The sequence below is a fragment of the Hypanus sabinus genome, chromosome 5 (genome assembly GCF_030144855.1).
Source record: "Hypanus sabinus isolate sHypSab1 chromosome 5, sHypSab1.hap1, whole genome shotgun sequence".
Lineage (NCBI taxonomy): Eukaryota > Metazoa > Chordata > Chondrichthyes > Myliobatiformes > Dasyatidae > Hypanus > Hypanus sabinus.
Window position 1 is genome coordinate 141127968 of NC_082710.1, and position 10555 is coordinate 141138522.

Here is a 10555-nt window from a genome sequence, read left to right on the forward strand (position 1 = left end):
TGAAAAAGTTGTTCAAGTGACACCTGTTCTAATGCTTCATGCCATCATTAGGATTAATATCTGCTCAGGGCCCTTCATTTATCACTGCTGCCTCATTGCCAAAGGGACCTGGAAATGTTTAAAGCAGAAGTCGAGAGGTCTTTGATTAGTAAGAAATTCAATCGTTTTGGAGAGCAGGTAGGAGAATGGTGTTGAAACGTCAGCCATGATGGAATGATGGAGCAGAGTTTATGGATCAAATGCAGTGATTCTGCTCCTACACCTTATCAATGAGGTGTCCAGGATATCGTGTAATACAGCTTCACATATTGATTTCTCTGTCACTAGGACAAAAGGGACACCATGATGAACACAATCTACCTCTCAGACATTAAATGTTGTAATCTAGCCATCCAGTTTGAGGGAGTTCACCATGCCGAAACTTGCTGAAGCCCTTATACAATAGTGGCTGCATGTCGCAAGACACTTCAGTGGCTTGGCAGCAAAGGGGATGAGATGCACATAGTTAATGCAAGGCTTTTGAACAACAGCAGAGTCAAAGGCACAGGAGATGCTGGAGATCTTGAGAAACACAAAGAAAATGTTGGAGGAACTCACCAGGTTAGGCAACATCCATGCAGGGAAATGAACAGTTGACATTTTGGGGAGAAGCCAGTATAAAAAGGAAGGGGCGGGGGGAGATCTGCAAGCTGGCAGGTGACAGGTCAGTCCAGGTGAAGGAGGAGATAGGTCAGTGGGGAATGGTAAATGGAACGGAATGGTGTGAGAAGCTGAAAGAGGATACATGGAAGAGGTAAAGGGCTGAAGAAATAGCAAAGAGGCAAGTTGTGAGATACACGGTGATAAGTTCCATATAAGGTGTCCTGCATTTGAAGTTCTGTTAGATTCAGCACTGAGAGGCTCTTAACAATATACTGTGTTCTGCCCTGCTTTAAGTGTGGTGACCATTTCTGCTGGCAACGAATACAGCACAATATAGATGAGTTGCAGATATGGGCAGAGATGTGGCAGATGGAGTTTAACTCAGACAAATGTGAGGTGTTGTATCTCAGTAATGCCAACGCAAGGAGACAGTGGTCTGTGAAGGGCTCCAGCCTTAACAATGTTGCTGGACAGAGAGATCTTGGGATCCAAGCTCAAAGCTTCCTGAAAGTGGCCACACAGGTCAATAAGGTGGTTAAGAAGGATGTGGAATCTTTGCTTTTATTAGTTAAGGTATTGGGTTCAAAAGTCAAGAGGTTGAGTTGTAACTTTATAAAACTGGTTAGGTCACATCTGAAGTACTTCACACATTCTGGTTGCCCTGCTATAGGATGAATGTTGAGGCTCTGGAGAGGCTGCAGAAGAGGGCATGAGCTATCAGGCTGGATAAAATTAGGGTGTTTTATTTTTCTGGAGTGCCAGAGGCCGAGGGGAGATCTGATAAAGACTTACAAGTTTATGACATAGAGTGGACAGAGAGCATCTATTTCCCAGGGCTGAACTGTTTACTGCCAGAGGGTATGCATTGAAGGCGAGAGGAAATAGGTTTAAGGGGGGTGTGAAGGGTAAGTTTTGGATGTCTGGACTGCACTGCCATGTATGGTCATTAAGACATATAGGCTTTTAAGAGACGCTTGGATAGGCAGATGGATGTAAGGAGGGTGGAGGGATATGGACATGGTGTAGGGAGGAGGGATTAGTGTTTGGGTGGTTTGGCACAACATTGTGGGGTGAATGGTCTATTCTTGTGCTGTACTCTTCAATGATCTTAACGTAATTAGGGGACAATTTACAATAACTAATTAACCTACAAACCGGTGGTCTATGTGAGGAAACTCACGCTGCCATGGGGCGAACATACAAACTCCGTACAGCCTGCGGCAGGAATTGAACTTGGGTCGCCTGTAAAGTGTTGTGTTAACCATGCCGTCCTTCTCTCAGACAGTCACACGTCATTGGAATTCTCTTTTTTCAAAGAGCTGTGGAGGAGGAGTCCTACTGGCAGATGGTCTAAACCAACTTCTGGTGAACTCAAAAGATCCAATGAACAGTCTGGAAAGTGGAGCTGAAGCTGGGGGCACGTTCAGTTATGATTGTTCTTATGAAGAACTACTTTTGCTCTCAGTTCTTATGGAGGCACATGAGAGACTGTATATGTTGATGATCTAGAGAGACCTGCAAAATGCTGGAGGAACTCAATGGGTCAGGTAGCATCTGTGTAAGGAAATAGGGACGACATAATGGGTCAAGAAAAAAAATCTTGAACTGTAATGTTGACTGTCCATTCCACGCACCCCCCCCCCAACGGATGCACCCCACCCATTGAATTCTTCCCACATTTTATATCTTGTTCCTAATTCTTATATTCTTTTTGTTCAGCTTAATCTCAGCTGAAGGAATTTGCTCTCTTCATTAAACTAAGTAATCATTCATATGTTACCAGCATCAAAAAGTTTAAGAGCATTTGCAGGAAAGAGCTAACATTGTTGTAGGTTAATATAGACCATTGATCTTTCTGAATAATGTTCTAGCAAAACCATTGCAGAATCTCAATGATCTACTGAGGACCTTCCACTGTAAGACACAATGCAAAATTCCACTTGAGACATCATTTTAAGATTGGAGATTGAAAACCATAAGTCAGTCTGAGACTAAGTCTGCATTCAATCATGTGTCCTACTTGCAATGAAGGCAGTGTCAAGTTAATATACTTGGTAGATTAATTGGTGGGTGGATTTCAGACAGATTTTTCTAAAATCTCAGCTGTCCTCAGTGCTTCATTACCTCCATGAAATACAAAAGGTGAAACAGATTTTATCAGTCAATATCCTTGGGATGGGACTTTGCATCCAGGAATGTATCAATAGATAGCATCTGTGGAATAATTTATTTGAATTCCCTGCATATACTGTCCCAGTGCAAAGCTACACACGGTGCAACCATTCCAATTAATAAAATCTGCAAATTAATTCACTGTGTGAGAAATAGCACTTAGTTAAGCAGGGTGCCTTATTCTGGGCAACATGCTGTCATAGTAAGTATCTCTCTCTACCATCAAAGGTATCTGCATGAAGCGATGCCTGAAGAAATCAACATCTATCGTCAAAGATCCCATCCTCTCACAGCTACCATTTGGCAGGTAGTACAGAAGCCTAATGTTGCACATCACCAGGTTCAAGAACTACTACTTCCTCTCAACCATTAAGTGTCTGAATCAACCTGCTAAAGCCTAAGCTACCTCATAATAGCAGCACTATGACTAACCTGAGGAAAAATCCGGAGTCGGAGTCCCGAAGGCTGCTGACTGCTGTACCCAGCACCGGCACGGCAACTCCTGTGATGCTGCTGTCACCAAACTGTATTGACTTCCGTCGTTCCTTTGGACCCGTCGTCAGCATGGGGGAGGGGGGGGTCCCACTGCATGGGCAACAGGCGGATCTCCACATCAACTCTGCCCTGGCTTGCGCCCTGGAGAAGCCACTCCTGGTGACTATCAGAGACGCCGTACCCATGGTCAACCACAACCAAAGAGGCCACACTATGACTACTTTGCACTACAATGTATTTTGTTTTGCTCTTTGTTGTATAATATGGTATAATTATAACAGAGAGCCCTCTAAGAGGACCACAACTTGTTGGGTCTGTAGGTTTGCATGCCTCAATCATCCAGTCTGCCATGTTGGATGAAGTCAGGGCTTTATGCCTTGGCTCTTGATATGGTCAAACATGGCCGACAAGTCTTAGGGTAGTGACCAGACTAAGAGTGGTCCACAGGTCCTCCAGGTTCATGGGTTCAGCTCAGGGCTAACAACCCTGACTGGTAAAACATAATTGTTGCAGAAACAACAATGAGGAATCTTTCTACATCTTGAGTGCAATGGTATTCCTTAGTCTCCATCTGGGACTTGCATGACTGACTAGTGAAAACTGAGAGGAAGCTACTGACATGATGAAGGAAGCCTTGAACACCATCAGAGATGTGAGGCCTTCATTACCGTCCTGTACAGCAGAAGCGTAATGGGCAGATAATGATGAGAGAGAGCATACATTTAAGGTGAGTGGATTTAAGTTCAAATATGTACGAGGCTTTTTTTTTTTACAGAAGCATGAATGCCTGGAATGAACTGCCCGAGGTGATATTAGAAGCATATATGATAAAAGCATCCAAGAGGCTCTTAGATCAAACATACTATATAAATGCATGTTATTGTAAAATGTTTTATTTTTATGGGTGCTAATGATTCATAATAAATCTGAAATACTGTAATTGAATTAGTAATTCCTGGGAAAAGCTGCCATTAACAGGATTAAAGGAATATATCAACTCTGTACATCCTCACAGAAATCAGCATTCTGCCCTAATTAGCCAAAGAGAAGGTGTGAAATGCCATTGTATATTGGAGTCAATTCATGTTTTATACAGTATGTTCTGAAATTCACTTACTTTGCCGAAGCATTTACTTATGTTTTGATGACTTTCCTGACGTTCCTCTGGAGAACAGATTGTTTATGGAAGCATATTCATACACAGAACTGAATTTAACAGTTTTCGGCTTTGTTGAGCACGTATTAAATGTGAAGGTTGGAGCTTTTTCATGTTTGTTTTTTTTTAAGTGTTCATTGTGTTAACAAGATAGAGAAAGTGCTCAAAAGTTGTGGAGAACATAAACCAAAGGAAATGAATTTAATGCTGTTTGGATCTGCAGAATCAGTTGCCCTGATCTTGGGTAGGTCAGGAACGTTCATTTTCATGCATCCTTCATAATCTCAGAGTGCCATCAGGATTTATAGAGCCCTTATGGTTCAGAAGCTTGTCCCATCAAGGCTGCACCAACAATCACCTACTGAAAGATCGAGTGAAAAGCTTTTATATGCATACTATATAGACATATCAGTTCATATACAAGGATACTGAGCACACAGAAAATAAAATACTACAGAAAATCGTGTTATAATTACCTGTAACACTCACTTCACCTAGTGACCTAATCTCGGGGCTGATAACCCCCTTGCCTGGCCAAACTTAATAAATCTCATTTGGGTGGACATTGTGCGACATGTCCCTTGTGCCAAGAAAAAGGCACCAATAATCTTATTAAACAGTCCATGCAGAAATCATTGGAGCTCAATTAGCGATATCCTCTAGCCACCATTCCATTTCCTCCGTGCGTCGTCGACCCCTGGACTCCCACCTGGAGTTCACCTGGTCAGGGGGCCCACTGACTCACTCAAGTCGTGTCTCCTCTCTTCACTCCCCTCATGCCTTCTGGCAAAAGCCCGTGAAACCAACAGCTTTCAGACACAGAAGAAAGAGTAACATTTCCCCCTTTGGATAGTCACCTGTTATCTCTAGTTACAATCCAAACATTGCTGCTACAGAGAAACCATTACCTCATCAGTTAACATTACAGAGAAGTCCTTGCATACCTTTTTTATACTAAAAGTACAGCAATTCACCCCTCGCATTAACAACTCTAGATTCTCAAGAGATTCTGCAGATGTTGGAAATCTTGATCAACACATGTAAAATGCTAGAGGAACTCAGCAGGTCAGGTAGCTTCTATGGAGTGAAATAAACAGTCAATTCTTTAGGCTGACAAATATGATGTAGTTCCCTTCCACATTACATAGAGCCATGGGTGTGAAAGTTATAGGCATGCTATGTTGCCATTGGGTCATGGCAACATCTGTGAGCTACCCCCAACACATCCTCAGACTGTGTTAGTCGTTGATGCAAGCGATGCATTACACTGCATATTTCCATGTTTCAATGTACACATAAAGCTAATCTTCATATTTATCATTTATGCCAGAACTGCCCTCCCTAACTAACCATTGATGACCCATCCAGCACATAATTAAACTCTCTGAATTTGCTTTCAGTTTCTTTGTGAGCTACTACAGGAGAATGGTAGGAGAGTGCATTGAAGCAAAGCCATGGGTTTAAAAGCAATTGAATAAGAATCAATTTGCTGGTCTCTTTGGTTGATGGAAAACCCTGACTTATTATCACCCTAATCCTGTATAGACCACAGGTGACTGCAGATTCACCTGTGTGGTCAGTTCTTTGATCTGTAAAAGATCAATGGAACCAGAGAGGAATGAACAGCCAGTGCACTCAAAACGCTGGTGGAATTTAGCAAATCAGGCAGCATCTATGAACGGGAATAAACAGTAAATGTTTCAAGATGAGAGTATATTCCCCTCCAGAGATGCTGCTTGACCTGCTGAGGTCCTCCAGCATTTTGTTTGTTTTGCTCTGGATCTGCAAAATCTGTTGTGTTTGCGAATTGCCGGCAGTGTCTACATCCTACTAGTCAACACATCAGAAATAAAACAAAATGCATTCAGTCTTACAATGATAACTAACTGTTCCAGCGCATACTGCCTCTGAATTCAGTAACTCAGTGACCTACATCACTGAGAGATTACCTAGATGGGCCTCAGCTCAGAAATCAGAGCCACCCTCAGCCTGGTAACTGTTTCCCCTAGTGGGAGACAACATGGTGGCTCCTGCAGGAAGATCATCTCTCACATGCCTCCTTCTTCCCATCATTCCTCACCCCTCCTCAGTCAGTCTTCCTCAAGCTTAATCTGTATCACCACTCTCCAACTCTGCCTTTCCTCTCTATAACTACCTTCACCCCTCCACCCACGGGCAGGGTTTCAACCCGAAGTGTTGACAGTTCCTTCTCCTACACCTCCCCCCACCCACCCCGCCACCCCAGGGATGCTGCTCCACCTGTTGGATTTCTCCAATGGCTTGTTTTTTCTCTCTTCTTTTGCATCCGAATTTCTGTCATGAACAGTGACGCTGCATGACTCAATGACTAAAGCCTTCATCAGTTTTTATAACTTTCTGATAAACAGAATAGCAGATGTTCAAAATCCTGCACATTGCTAGGATGTTAATTTTTTTTTGATAAACATCGAAAGAAAAGGAAATAAATTGCACTGTGAGGTGCACAACCTTAGGGCATGCAGGATATTACAAAGCAAATTCAATATTTGCAATAAAGAAGTGCGGATGCTGGAAACCTAAAACAGAAACAGAAGATATGGGAAAAACTCAACAGGTCAAGCAGCATCTGTGGGACAAGTAGAGTTACTGCTTCATAAGATCCTAACACTATAAGACATAGAAGCAGGTTGAGGCCATTCATCCCACTGAATCTGCTCCCATTCTATCATGCCTGTTTTGTTCTCCTCACAAGCCCATTCTCCTGCTTTTTCCCCTTAAATCCTCCACTTTAAATATACCCAATGACCTGGCTTCCACAGCCATGTGTGGCAACAAATTCCACAGATACACCATTCAATTCCTCCTCGTCTCTGTTCTAAAGGGACATCCTTATATGTTGAGGCAGTGGCTTCTGTTCCCCAACTTCAGCAAACATCCTCTCCATCACCACTTTATCAAGGCCTTTCAATATATGATCGATTTCAATGAAATACCTCCTTATATTTCTAAACTTCAGTGACTACAGTTCTAGAGGCATCAAATGATCCTCATATGTTAACCCTTTCATTTCTGGGATCATTCTTGTGAACCCCCCTCTGAACTCTCTCCAATGCTAACACATTGCTTCTTAGATAAGGGGCCCGAACTTACTCACAGTACTCCAAGTGCAGTCTGACTAATGTCCTACAGAGCACAACATCCTTGCTCCAGATCAGGGACCCTTCACCAGAAATGGAAAAAAGATAAAATAATAGGATAGTTTTAAGTGGCAGAAAATTCAGGAGAGGTGGGTAGGATGGAGAAAATTTCTCAGATAGTGTAAGACCCAAGTTAAATGAGTAAATAGGGCAGTTATTGGGTGGTTATGTATCTTTGTATGTTTTTAGTTTCTGCTAATGTTGGGATCGTGGTCCAGCAAGTCCGACCACACTAATGAAGAGCAAGAACTTGAGACAAAATTACAAATGAATATTTATGAAGCACATTTCCTGTTGTAATGTAGGATGAGCCCAGACAACTGGAAAGAAATAAATAAATGTCACCTGAACATTTAAGTTCACCCAAGAGGAAAGTGTGGTTCCTGGTTCCGTATGAATGATTCCACATCATCAATAGTTTTAGAACAACTTCTTCCCCTCTGACTTCAGATTCCTGACTGATCCGTGAATCTATGAACGCCAGCCGCTTTTTCTTTGGACTATACATTTACCTTTGTAAGTTACGGATTTTTATGTCTTTTCACTGTGCCGCTGCTGCAAAGCAACAAATTTCACATCACATATCAGTGATAATAAGGCTGATTCCTGTCTCTGATAGGTCAGCGAGGAGTTGTGGTTTAGGAAAGAAACAGGTGATTGCTATGTTCAGTTTCTGCCGGAATTTTGCACCTTCTTCAGCACCATTCTGAAATACAATGTTAAATAATCCCAGGCAGCCATACTCGATGCATATTACATGACAGTTGCCTGAACTGAATGATGCTATCAAATAAATGAAGTGAGACGGTGCCAGTTGATTTATGGGCTAATAGACATTATACATTTGTAGACTTATTTTTAATACAGTTAAGGGACATGTTCTTCCTAATAAGTGTAGCTCTTAATTTAATAAGACCATATAATTCAGAATGAAATCTCTATGTTTTAATATAATATGTCCAGAAGTAGTCCAGTGCCCGGTTTAATAAATTCCATTCAGTAACCAAATATGCAGCCAGAATACAGTCATGAGGAACATGAATGAAATATTTTTGGATTGTCATCAATAGTGATGGGAACATTGACCATAATGTAATCAAAGGGCCACATTTTTTTCTTTATGTGCTATTAAATACAGGAATTAGAATGTTGCATTCAAAATGTCTTGTGATATAATTTAACCTTGTCAAAATTCATTACTTAAATAATGGGGTTTCAATCTGTCAGTTGGTTTCATAGATTCAGTGTGTCTCACAGTCACTAGTTTTTTTAAGAAGTTTGGCACTATTGCAATTTGGGAACCAAATATAGACACTAAAATTCCTCATTAATATTGATAATTACTGATGCAGGGTATTGACACAAAATGTTGACAATTGTTTTTCGCTCCCAGTAGATGCTGCTTTCCCCACTAAATACCTCCTTTTGTTTGTTGCTCCAGATTCGCAATCTCCTTTGTTTCAAGTGTCCTTGTTAAGGGATAGAATGTGGAGACAATTCTTAAAATGTTACAGAATTTTATCTTATCTAAGGGAAAATTAGACCACCTTTTAACATCTCCTCAGTGTCTCTGGCAGTTCATCGCATCTTCAGTGTTATTTTAGAACATAGAATGCAGAAGAGTACAGTACAGGAACAGGCCCATAACGCTGTGCCAAACCAGCTAAAAAGTTAATCAAAAAAACCCAGAAAATTAATCTCTCCTACTTACATCATGTCCATGTCCCTCAATCTTTGTCATATTCATATTCCTATCTAAAAGTCTCTGAAAAGATTTTATGCCCTTTAGGGATCAGTCAGGGTTATGAATTTATGGGAAGTATAATTATGGATTAACTAAAAAAAAGAACCAATCTTCAGGAAATAAAACTTATGCACAACTTAAGTTCCCATTTATACTTTGTGTCCATGAGCTCATTTGTTGAGTGCCATGTCATATAACGTGGGCAATCATTGTCTTTCCAAGCCATGACTGTTCTTATCAAATCTTTACCACAGAAGTGGTTTGCCGTCTTCCGGGCCTTTCTTTACAAGTCGAGCAGTGTGGTGAAGAAGGCACAGCAGCGCCTCTTTCACCTCAGACAGTTGAGGAAGTTTGGTGTGGGCCCCCAGATCTTGAGAACTTTCTGCAGCGGCACAGTTGAGAGCATCCTGACTGGCTGCGTCACTGCCTGGCATGGGAACTGTACCTCCCTCAATGGCAGGATTCTGTAGAGAGTGGTGCGGACAGCCCAGCGCATCTGCAGTTGTGAACTTCCCATGATTCAGGACAGTTACAAAGGCAGGTGTGAGAAAAGGGCCCAAAGGATCACTGGGGATCCAAGTCAGCCCAAACACAAATAATTCCAGCTGCTACCATCCAGGAAACAGTACCACAGCATAAAAGCCAGGACCAACAGGCTCCGGGACAGCTTCTTCCACCAGGCCATCAGACTGATTAATTCACCTTGATTGAGTGTATTTCTATGTTACACTGACTGTTCTATTTATTATAAATTATTTTAACTTACTATGATTGCACATTTCACATTTAGATGGAGACGTACCGTAAAGATTTTTACTCCTCATGTATGTGAAGGATGTAAGAAATAAAGTCAATTCAATTCAACTCCATACTTTATCAGAGGTCGTCTACCTGGCTTCATTGCATAACCAGGACTTATTATATGCAGTAGCTGTTCCATCGACCATCCACCACCTGCTCCCAGGGCTTCACTTAACCCTGATCGGAAGGCTAAGCTCTGCTACACTTTGGCCAAGGGTGACGTACAGGCTAGCGGAGGGAAGGAGCACCTTATACCTCCTTTAGTACAGACACATCTCCACCCCACTATACTTGAGCACTGTAACTAAAAGGGCATATTTTAAGTTTCTGGCTTTTGAAACAGACAGCATTTTGAATATTCAAGGAGCT